Raw genomic sequence first — 11,730 nt, forward strand, 5'->3', positions numbered from 1 at the left:
CCACAGCAGCCTAACCCTCAAGATAGAGGAGCATGAGGTGAGGCGCACGCTGCGGGCCATCAATCCAAGGAAGGCTACTGGACCCGACGGCGTCTCTGGACGCGTGCTGAAGGACTGCGCTGACCAGCTGGCTGGAGTCTGTACGAGGATTTTCAACCAGTCTCTGGCCCAGTCCACTGTTCCATCCTGTCTGAAGTCCGCAATCATAGTCCCCTTGCCCAAAAAACCCCACATTTCCAGCCTCAACGACTACCGGCCAGTCGCACTCACACCAGTGGTGATGAAGTGTTTTGAAAAACTGGTCCGGGGTCATATCACATCACTCCTGCCCCGAAGCTTTGACACCCACCAGTTTGCGTACAGAGCGAATAGATCCACAGAGGACGCTATAGCCACAGCCCTCCATGCTGCACTGTTCCACCTGGAGCAGCCGGGGAGCTACGTGCGGATGCTCTTTGTGGACTACAGCTCTGCCTTTAATACCATCCTTCCCCATAAACTGGTGGACAAACTGGGGGACTTGGGACTTCCACACTCCACCTGCATGTGGATAAATAGCTTCCTGTCAGCTCGCAGCCAGAGAGTCAGAGTGGGCCATCACACATCCACGGCCCTCAGCCTCAGTACCGGCTCTCCACAGGGCTGCGTGCTGAGCCCCCTGCTCTACACCATCTATACACATGACTGCACCCCCGCCCACCACAGCAACACCATTGTCAAATTTGCGGATGACACTACGGTGGTGGGACTCATCACCGGGGGGGACGAGTACGCCTACCGGGATGAGGTGGAGCAGCTGACAGTGTGGTGTGGAGAAAATAACCTGCTCCTCAACACCTTAAAGACAAAGGAAATAATAATAGACTTCAGAAAGAATAAAACGGACATGTTACCATTAACTATCAGAGGGGACTGTGTGGAGAGGGTGGCGGATTTCCGCTTCCTGGGAATCCATATTGAGGAGGACCTGACGTGGAGCGTGAACACCTCTGCGCTGCTGAAAAAGGTCCAGCAGAGACTGCACTTCCTGAGGGTGCTCAGGAAGAATAACATCACTCAGAGACTGCTGTTGTCCTTTTATCGGTGCTACATTGAGAGCATCCTAACATACTGTGTATGCGTATGGTACACCAGCTGCACAGCGGCTCAGAGGAAAGCGCTCCAGAGGGCCATTGACAACGCCCAGAGGATTGTCGGCTGCCCTCTACTTACCTTGGAGGACTTACACAGTTCCCGCTGCATCAAAAAATCCCAGAGTATTATAAAGGACATTTCCCACCCCGGACACTCCCTGTTTGAACTGTTACCGTCAGGCAGACGGTACAGATCTACAAGGACAAGGACAAACAGACTTAAAAATAGTTTTTACCCCACTGCTATAAAGGCACTAAATGTAGCCGCCAAGGAACGCAGGGGCGATACATAATAAGAGACTGTGAAATCGACAGAAGGATGTAGGGTTGGGTGTTTATGCGTGCTATTTTCATGATATTTATTTTAGTTGTTTATCTTTTTTAAAATATTTTACCTTGTATGTATCGTTAGCTTTTAGAAATGTTTGAATGGTGCACTGACTGGCTGACATTTTACAATTTCGTTGTACATGGCTCATGTTACAATGACAATAAAGGAACTATTCTATTCTACACACACACACAGACACACACACACGCACACACACACGCACGCACACACACACACACACAGACACACATATGTACACATAAAACAAACAATAACAGTGCTAAAAGGCAAAACTATAAGTGTGTAGATAGTTTAGATACTACTTTGGCAGTGTTTAGGATAGTGCTGGTCGCTGGTGGGCACGGACTCGGTGGGCCGAATGGCCTGTGTTTACGTGCTATAAACATCAGAGAGCTCGACAGTGCTATTGTGCAGGAAGGAACTGCAGGTGTCGGTTTACACCGAAAATAGACACAAAGTGCTGGAGTAACTCAGCGGGACTGGCAGCTCGGTGAAAACGAGTTACAGACAACGAGACTCAACAAGGCGACTTTCAAGCCAGTACAACCACTCGGATGGGCGAGGGTCTCGACCAAAACATCACCTCTACCTCTTCTCCAGAGAGGCTAGCCTGACCCGCTGAGTTACTCCAGCAGTTTGTGTCGGGACTGTTCTATGTTTATTGAAAGGAGGTGTTCGTTTTCAGTGCAGCCGCAGAATGAGCTACAGGTGTCTCTCACACAACCTTCCCTGTTCTCATGTACAGGTAACTGTTTGCGGTGTTACCACTGCCCAGAATCAACGGACAGATGCGTGACCAATTCTGTTACATGCGCTGGCAATGACGAGCAATGCGCTCTTGGGAATGCGACGATTGGTAAGTAAGAACCAATTTGAGATTCACACCTTTAGCTTTGATTGGTTTAGAGATACAGCGCGGAAACATTCCCCCACCACCCTTTGTGTGAAAAGGTTACCCCCGCCGATTCCTATTAAATCTTTTCCCCGTCATCTTAAACCTATGTCATCTGGTTCTCGGTTTCCCTACTCTGGGCAAGAGACTCTGTGCATCTTCCCAATCTATTTCTGCCATGATTTCATACACATCTCTAAGATCACCCCTCATCCTCCTGCGCTCCAAGGAATGGAGACCCAGTCTACTCAACCTCTTCCTGTAGCTCACACCCTCTAGTCCTGGCAAAGATGTAAAGACTGTCCAATACTGCGAATCAATAGCTGATTTACTCATAAACATGTGAAATTCAGTGGCATTCACACAGAGGGCGGTGGATGTATGCAACAAGCTGCCAGAGGACGTAGTTGAGGCAGGGACTATCCCAACGTTTGAGAAACAGTAAGACAGGTACATGGATAGGACAAGTTAGGGTGGGGTGGGGGGGGAGGATATGGACCAAGCGCAGGCAGGTGTTACTGGTGTGCTGGGACATTTTGGCCGGTGTGAGCAAGTTGGGCTTAAGGGCCTGTTTCCACGCTGCAGCACTCTAAAATGGTACATGAATTATGAACACAGAAATTATTTAACTGCCCATTCTGTTTCTCCAGCTGGTGTAACGTTTTACGAAGCTGGATGTAGTCCTTCTGCTCTTTGTGGTTATCAGCAAGATATTGGAGGAGTCTCAGTCGCTATCCACTGTTGTAATACTGACTTCTGCAACGCGAGTGACCAAGTTAAATGATCTCTTGTGCTGTTCCCTGCTCTGGTGTCCGTCTGGTTTGCAATATTTATGTGAAGCAAATGCATAATAATAATGCACAGTGTAAACGTCCGGGTGCTGTATGTCGGAAGATCAGGGATGACGAGTCTTAACACTTGATTTGCAGGAGATGAGCTGCTTAATCTAATAGATGTTCTGCAATTCCTCACATTTCCAATTCGCTTTTTTTTGCTATTGATTTGAATTATACTTTGTAGATGATTACATGCATACAGCTTTAGTAACTCCAACAGAAGGCAGTGGAGGCCATGTGAATTGATACTTTTAAGGCAGAGATAGATAGATTCTTGATTAGTGCGGGTGTCAGGGGTTGTGGGGAGAAGGCAGGAGAATGGGGCTGGGAGGGAGAGATAGATCAGCCATGATGGAATGGCGTAGTAGATTCGATGGGCCGAATGGCCTAATTCTGCTCCTATCACCTGCTGTATGACTTATGGCCTTATGACACTGGGTTGATTTCGGGAGGCTGGACAAGCATGTTGCGCAGGCACCGCTTGGACAACCTCCAGAGAGAGCTAGGTAGAGCTCTTAAGGATAGCGGAGTCAGGGAGTATGGGGAGAAGGCAGGAACGGGGTACTGATTGAGAATGATCAGCCATGATCACATTGAATGGCGGTGCTGGCTGGAAGGGCCGAATAGCCTCCTCCTGCACCTATTGTCTATTGTATTCCAGTTGATGAAGCCCATGCTAATACACAATGCTTGATATTTGCAACCTTTTAATAATTTGGATGATAATGATAATCATATAACTTGGAGCTTGTATCATTACTCTGTTCATCTGTTGCCGCATCTCAATAAAGTACTGATTTTCAAAAGAAAATGTGAGCGTATTCCTTTTTTTTCATGATCCGGGACCAGGATTAAGCCATTCAGCCCAACCAGTCTACTCCGCCATTCAATCATGGCTGATCTATCTCTCCCTCTCAACCCCATTCTCCACATAACCCCGGACGCCTGTACTGATCAAGAATATGTATCAAAGCCTCTCTCAAATTCTCCAAAGCAATTTCAGAAAACTGCCTCACAAGTGATCATTACTGCACTGGCATCAATGGTGGCGCACCGGTAGAGACAATAGACAATAGGTGCAGGAGTAGGCCATTCGGAGCCAGCACCGCCATTCAATGTGATCATGGCTGATCATTCTCAATCAGTACCCCGTTCCTGCCTTCTCCCCGTGCCCCCTGACTCCGCTATCCCTCAGAGCTCTATCTAGCTCTCTCTTGAATGCGTTGCTGCCTCACAGCGCCAGAGACCCGGGTTCCATGCTAGCCTCGTGTGCCGTCTCTACGGATGTGGCCCGACCACATCCAGTGCTTTGTCGGGGGAGCCTTGTTACCAGCAGCAGCATTTCTTGTATCTACTTGCTCGATTTCTCCTCTCCAGAGTCGCTGTTTTCATCAGTAATTCGTCCTTTATCTTGCCTCCTCCCTCTACCTCTAGAAGACCCTCTTGTATCTCTATCTAACTCTCTCTTAAATCCATCCAGTGATTTGGCTTCCACTGCCCTCTGTATCAGAGAATTCCACAAATTCACAACTGTCTGGTTAAAACAGTTCTTTCTCACCCCAGTTTTAAATGACCTCCCCTTTATTCTAAGACTGTGGCCCCTGGTTCTGGACTCGCACAACATTGGGAACATTTTTCTTGCATCTAGCTTGTCCAGTCCTTTTATAATTTTAGATGTTTCTATAAGATCCCCTCTCATCCTTCTAAACTCCGGTGAATACAAGCCCAGTCTTTTCAATCTTTCATCATATGTTAATCCCGCCATCCCAGGGATCAATCTCGCGAACCTACGGTGCACTGCCTCAATTACAAGGATGTCTTTCCTCAAATTAGGAGAGCTAAACTGTACACCATACTCCAGATGTGGTCTTACCAGGGCCCTATACAACTGTAGAATAACCTCTTTACTCCCATACTGAAATCCTCTCGTTATGAGGGCCAACTTGCCTTTAGCTTTCTTCACTGCCTGCTGCATTTGCACGCCAATTTTCAGTGACTGGTGTAGAAGGACACCCTGTTCTCGCTGGACCTCCCCCTTACCTAACCTAACTCCATTGAGATAATAATCTGCCTCCTTGTTTCTGCCGCCAAAGTGGATAACCTCACATTTATCTATATTATACTGCATCTGCCACGCATCTGCCCACTCACTCAACCTGTCCAGGTCACCCTGCAATCTCCTAACATCCTCTTCGCAGTACATACTGCCACCCAGCTTTGTGTCATCGTCAAACATGCTATTGTTGCTTCTAATTCCCTCTTCCAAATCATTAATATATATGGTAAACAGTTGTGGCCCCAACACCGAGCCTTGCGGCACTCCACTCGCCACTGCCTGTAATTATTAAAACGATTCGTTTACTCCTATTTTTTGCTTCCTGTCTGCCAACCATTTCTCTATCCATGTCAACACCCTACCCCGAATACCATGTGCTCTATTTTTAGTCACCAAGCTCTCGTGCGGGACCTTATCAAAGGCTTTCTGAAAGTCTAGATACACTACATCCACTGGCTCCACTTCATCCATTTTACTTGTCACGTCCTCAAAAAATTCCAGAAGATTAGTCAAGCATAATTTACCTTTCACAAATCCACGCTGACTTGGACTTATCCTTTTACTGCTATCCAAATGCACCGTTATTACCTCTTTAATAAATTACTCCAGCATCTTTCCCACCACCGAAGTCAGGCTAACTGGTCTGTAATTCCCCGTTTTCTCTCTCGCTCCTTTCTTGAAAAGTGGGATAACATTAGCTGTCCTCCAATCATCAGGAACTGATCTTGAATCTATTGAACATTGGAAAATGATCACCAATGCATTCACTATTTCCAGAGCCACCTCCCCGAGTACCCTGGGATGAAGACCACCAGGCCCTGGGGATTTATCAACATTCAGTCCTGTCGCTCTACCCAATACAATTTTTCGCCTAATGAAAATTTATTTCAGTTCCTCTACCCCCCTAGATCCTCTGATCTCCAGTACATCTGGGAGATTCTTTGTGTCTTTCTTAGTGAAGACAGATCCGAAGTACCTGTTCAACTCTTCTGCCATTTCCTTGTTACCCATAATAATTTCACCCGTGTCTGCCTTCAAGGGACCCACATTTGACTTTGCTACTCTTTTTGTCTTAACATATCTGAAGAAGCTATTACTGTCCTTCTTTATATTCTTGGTCAGCTTCCCCTCGTCCTTCATCTTTTCAGCCCGTATTGCCCGTTTTGTTACCTTCTGTTGTCCTGAGAAAGTTTCCCAATCCTCTGGCTTCTTGCTTCTCTTTGCTGTGTTATACATCTTTTCTTTTAGTTTTATTCCATCCCTAATTTCCCTTGTCAGCCACGGTTGCCTCCTACTCTCCTTAGAATATTTCTTCCTTTTTAAAAAATGAAATGATCCTGCGTCTTCCGGATTATGCCCAGAAATTCCTGCCATTGCTGTTCCACCATCATTCCTGCTAGGATCCCTTTCCAGTCTACCTTGGCCAGCTCCTCTCTCTTGCCTTCATAGTCCCATTTGTTCAACTGCAACACTGACACTTCTGATTTAACCTTTTCCTTGCCCCTCTGGGTAAGAAAATCAAAACTATTTTGTTGTCCTGTAGTTTAACTGTGGAAAGGCATTGTAGATTCTCAAGTGGGATAGGAATTCTGGGTGAAACATTTAGCCTATGTGCTTGTTAACATGTAGGGAGTTTGTTACTGAACATGGAGTTAGTTATTGTCAAGTCAAGAGTGGTTTATTGTTGTAAGTCCCAGATAGAAGGAATGGTAACGTTTCAGGTCGAGACCTCTTCTTTCCTCTCTCCAGAGATGCTGCCTGTCCCGCTGAGTTACTCCAGCATTTTATGTCTATCTTCAGTGTAAACCAGCATCTGCACTTTCCTTCTTACACACACACACACACACATAAGTACACATATAATAGGTGACGTTTCGGGTCGATACCCTCTTCAGATTGAGAGTCAAGGGAAAGGGGAACGAGAGATATAGACGATGATGTAGAGAGATGTAGAACAAGTGAATGGAAGATATGCAAAAAAATAACAATGATACAGGAAACAGGCCATTGTAAGCTGCGGGCTCGGTGAAAACGAGTTACAGACAACGAGAATCAACAAGGCAACTTTCAAGCCAGTACAACCACTCGGATGGGCGAGGGTCTGGACCAAAACACCACCTCTAACTCTTCCCCAGAGAGGCTAGCCTGACCCGCTGAGTTACTCCAGCAGTTTGTGTCGGGACTGTTCTATGTTTATTGAAAGGAGTTGCTCGTTTTCAGAGCAGCCGCAGAGAGCTACAGGTGTCTCTCACACAACCTTGCCTGTTTTTTCTCATGTACAGGTAATTGTTCGCGGTGTTACTCCTGCCAACCATCAGGGCAAAAAAGATGCGTGATCAATTCTGTTACATGCTCTGGCAAAGACGAGCAATGCTATCGTGGGGTTCTGATGGTTGGTAAGTAGGAATCAATTTGAGATGCACACCTCTAGCTTAGCTTGGTTTAGAGATACAACGTGGAAACATACCCCCACCACCCTCTGTGTGAAAAGATTCCTATTAAATCTTTTCCCCTTCACCTTCAACCTATGTCCTCTAGTTCTCGATTCCCCTACTCTGGGCAAGGGATTCTGTGCTACTACCCGATCTATTCCTCTCATGATTTTATACACCTCTATATGATCACCCCTCATCTTCCTGCGCTCCAAGGAGTGGACTCAACCTCTCCCTGTAGCTCACATCCTCTACTCCTGGCAAAGATTTAAAGACTGTACAAATCTGTGAATGAATACCTGATTTACTCGTAGATATGTGAAAACTCAGTGGCATTCACACAGAGGGTGGTGGGCGTATGGAACAAGCTGCCAGAGGATGTAGTTGAGGTAGGGATTATCCCAACATTTAAGAAACAGCAGTTGGACAGTTACATGGATAGGACAAGTTTGGGGGAGGGGGGCATATGGACCAAGCGCAGGCAGGTGGTACTAGTGTAGCTGCAACACGTTGGCCGGTATGGGCAAGTTGGGCCGAAGGGCCTGTTTCCACACTGTAGCACTCTGAAATGGTACATGAACTATGAACACAGAAATTATTTACCTGTCCTTTCTGTTTCTCCAGCTGATGAAATGGTTTACAACGCTGGATGTGTTGTTCCTGTTCTTTGTGGTCAACAGCAAGATATTGCAGGAGCTTCCGTCTCTTACCACTGTTGCAATACTGACCTCTGCAACGCGAGTGACCAAGTTAAATTATATCTTGTGCTGTTCCCTGCTCTGGTGTCAGTCTGGTTTGCAATATTTATGTGAAGCAAATGCATAATAATAATGCACAGTGTAAACGTCCGGGTGCTGTATGTCGGAAGAACAGGGATGATGAGTCTTAACACTTGATTTCCAGGAGATGAGCTGCTTAATCTAACAGACGTACAAATCCTTTTTATTTCGAAATCAGTAACCTTCGCCCAGGTTTCAGATGAGTTCATCGACGTTGGTTAGTTCTGTGGGTTCTGCAATTTCTCAAATTTCCAGTTCACTTTTTTTTCTGGTATTGATTTGAATGATGTTTTTGTAATGATTAAATGCATACAGCTTTAGTAAATCCAACAGAAGGCAGTGGAGGCCGAGGGGATTGATATTTTTAAGGCATAGATAGATAGATTCTTGATTAGTGCGGGTGTCAGGGGTTGTGGGAGAAGGCAGGAGAATGGGGTTGGGAGGGAGAAATAGAACAGCCGTGATGGAATGGCGTAGTAGATTCGATGGGCCGAATGGCCTAATTCTGCTCCTATCACCTGCTGTATGACTTATGGCCTTATGACACTGGGTTGATCTCGGGAGGCTGGACAAGCATGTTACGCAGGCACCGCTTGGACAACCTCATTCCAGTTGACGAAGCCCATGCTAATACACAATGCTTGATATTTGCAATCTTTTAATAATATGGATGATAATGATAATAATATTACTTGGAGCTTGTACCATTACTCTGTTCATCTGTTGCCGCATCTCAATAAAGTACTGATTTTCAAAAGAAAATGTGCGCGTATTCCTTTCTTTCATAAGTTCCTGGACCAGGATTAAGCCACTCGGCCCATCGAGTCAACTCCGCCATTCAATCAGGGCTGATCTATCTCTCCCTCTCAACCACATTCTCCACATAACCCCGGACGCCTGTACTGATCAAGAATCTGTGTCAAAGTCTCTGTCAAATTCTCCAAAGCAATTTTACAAACTGCCTCACATGTTATTATTACTAAACTGTATAATTGTGTGGCACGGCGCCGCAGAGGGAGAGCTGCTGCCTCACAGCGCCAGAGACCCGAGTTCCATCCTGACCACGATGTTTGCACATTCTCCCTGTGACCTTGTGGGTTTTCTCCGGGTGCTCCGGTTTCCGCCCACACTCCAAAGAAGTACAGGTTTGTAGGTTAAAAGAGGGTGGTGGGAGGATGGAACAAGCTACCAGAGGAGGTAGCTGAGGCTGGGACGACCCCAACATTTAAGAAACAGTTAGACAGGTGCATGGATTGGACAGGTTTGGAGAGATATGGATCAAGCCCGGGCAAGTGGGTCTAGTGTAAGACATTCTGGCCTTGCATCACAGTGAGGAGGTGACAGGAGGAGACTCACTGTGATGGATGTTTCTTTTTGTTTGATTGTGTGTGTTATTGCTTATTTTTATTGTTTTTGTTGTTCGCCTGTGGGTAATCTTTCATTTCACTGCACATTTATGCGTATGTGACAAATAAACTTGACTTGATTTGTAACTGGGACTTGTTGGCCGGTGTGGGCTAGTTGGGCCGAAGGGCCTGTTTCCACACTGTCTCACTCTATGACTTCATGAGTACAGGGAGACAGATGTAATCACACCCTCAGACCATCTCTAATGGGATTTTACTGGACTTTCTCTTGCACTAAACATTATCACGTATCTATACACTGTGGCTGGATTGATTGTAATCACGTATTGTCTTTCCGCTGACTGGTTAGTGCACTACAAAAGCTTTTCACTGTCCCATGGTACATGTGGCAATACACTAAACTAAGGAGTCAGGAAGTCTCGACGGTCATCTCCCTCCTAAACAGATATGCCATTTTGGATACTGTTGGGGGTGATGGCTCATCAGGGGCAGGCAGCAGCAGCCAAGTTCATGGCACCGTGGGTGGCTCTGCGGCAAAGGAGGGGAGGAAAAAGAGTGGAAGGGCTATAGTGATAGGGAATTCAATTGTACGGGGAATAGATAGGCGTTTCTGCGGCCGCAAACGAGACTCCAGGATGGTATGTTGCCTCCCTGGTGCAAGGGTCAGGGATGTCTCAGAGCGGCTGCAGAACATTCTGGAGGGGGAGGATGAACAGCCAGTTGTCGTGGTGCACATTGGCACCAACGATATAGGTAAAAAACGGGATGAGGTCCTACAAGGTGAATTTAGGGAGCTAGGAGATAAACTTAAAAGTAGGACCTCAAAGGTAATAATCTCTGGATTACTACCAGTGCCACGTGCTAGTCAGAGTAGAAATAGGAGGATATTACAGATGAATACGTGGCTTGTAAAATGGTGCAAGGGGGAGGGATTCAAATTTCTAGGACATTGGAACCAGTTCTGGGGGAGGTGGGACCAGTACAAACAGGACGGTCTGCACCTGAGCTGGAATGGAACCAATGTCCTTGGGGGAGTGTTTGCTAGTACTGTCGGGGAGGATTTAAACTAATGTGGCAGGGGGATGGGAACAAGAGCAGGGAGACAGAGGGGTATAAAGTGAGGGTAGAAACAATAGGTAACAAGGTGAAAAGTAAAAGTGGCAGGCAGACAAATCCAGGGTAAAGATCAAAAAGGGTCACTTTGCAACATAATTATATAAGGGGCAAGAGTGTTATAAAAACAAGCCTGAAGGCGTTGTGTGTCAATGCAAGGAGGATTCGGAATAAGGTGGATGAATTAAATGTGGAGATAGTTATTAATGATTATGATATGGTTGGGATTACGGAGACATGGCTCCAGGGTGACCAAGGCTGGGAGCTCAACATCCAGGGATATTCTATATTCAGGCGGGATAGACAGAAAGGAAAAGGAGGTGGGGTAGCATTGCTGGTTAGAGAGGAGATTAACGCAATTAATTAAGGACATTAGCTCGGAGGATGTGGAATCGATATGGGTAGAGCTGCAAAACACTAAGGGGCAGAAAACGTTGGTGGGAGTTGTGTACAGGCCACCTAACAGCAGTAGTGAGGTTGGGGATGGCATCACGCAGGAAATTAGAAATGCATGCACCAAAGGTGCAGCAGTTATAATGGGTGACTTCAATCTACATATAGATTGGGTGAACCAAACTGGCAGGGGTGCTGAGGAAGAGGATTTCTTGGAATGTTTGCGAGATGGTTTTCTAAACCAACATGTCGAGAAACCAACGAGAGAGCAGGCCATTCTAGACTGGGTATTGAGTAATGAGGAAGGGTTAGTTAGCAGTCTTGTTGTGCGAGGGCCCTTGGGCAAGAATGATCATATGGTGGAGTTCTACATTAGG

This window comes from Rhinoraja longicauda, chromosome 19 (genome assembly GCF_053455715.1).
Source record: "Rhinoraja longicauda isolate Sanriku21f chromosome 19, sRhiLon1.1, whole genome shotgun sequence".
NCBI lineage: Eukaryota > Metazoa > Chordata > Chondrichthyes > Rajiformes > Arhynchobatidae > Rhinoraja > Rhinoraja longicauda.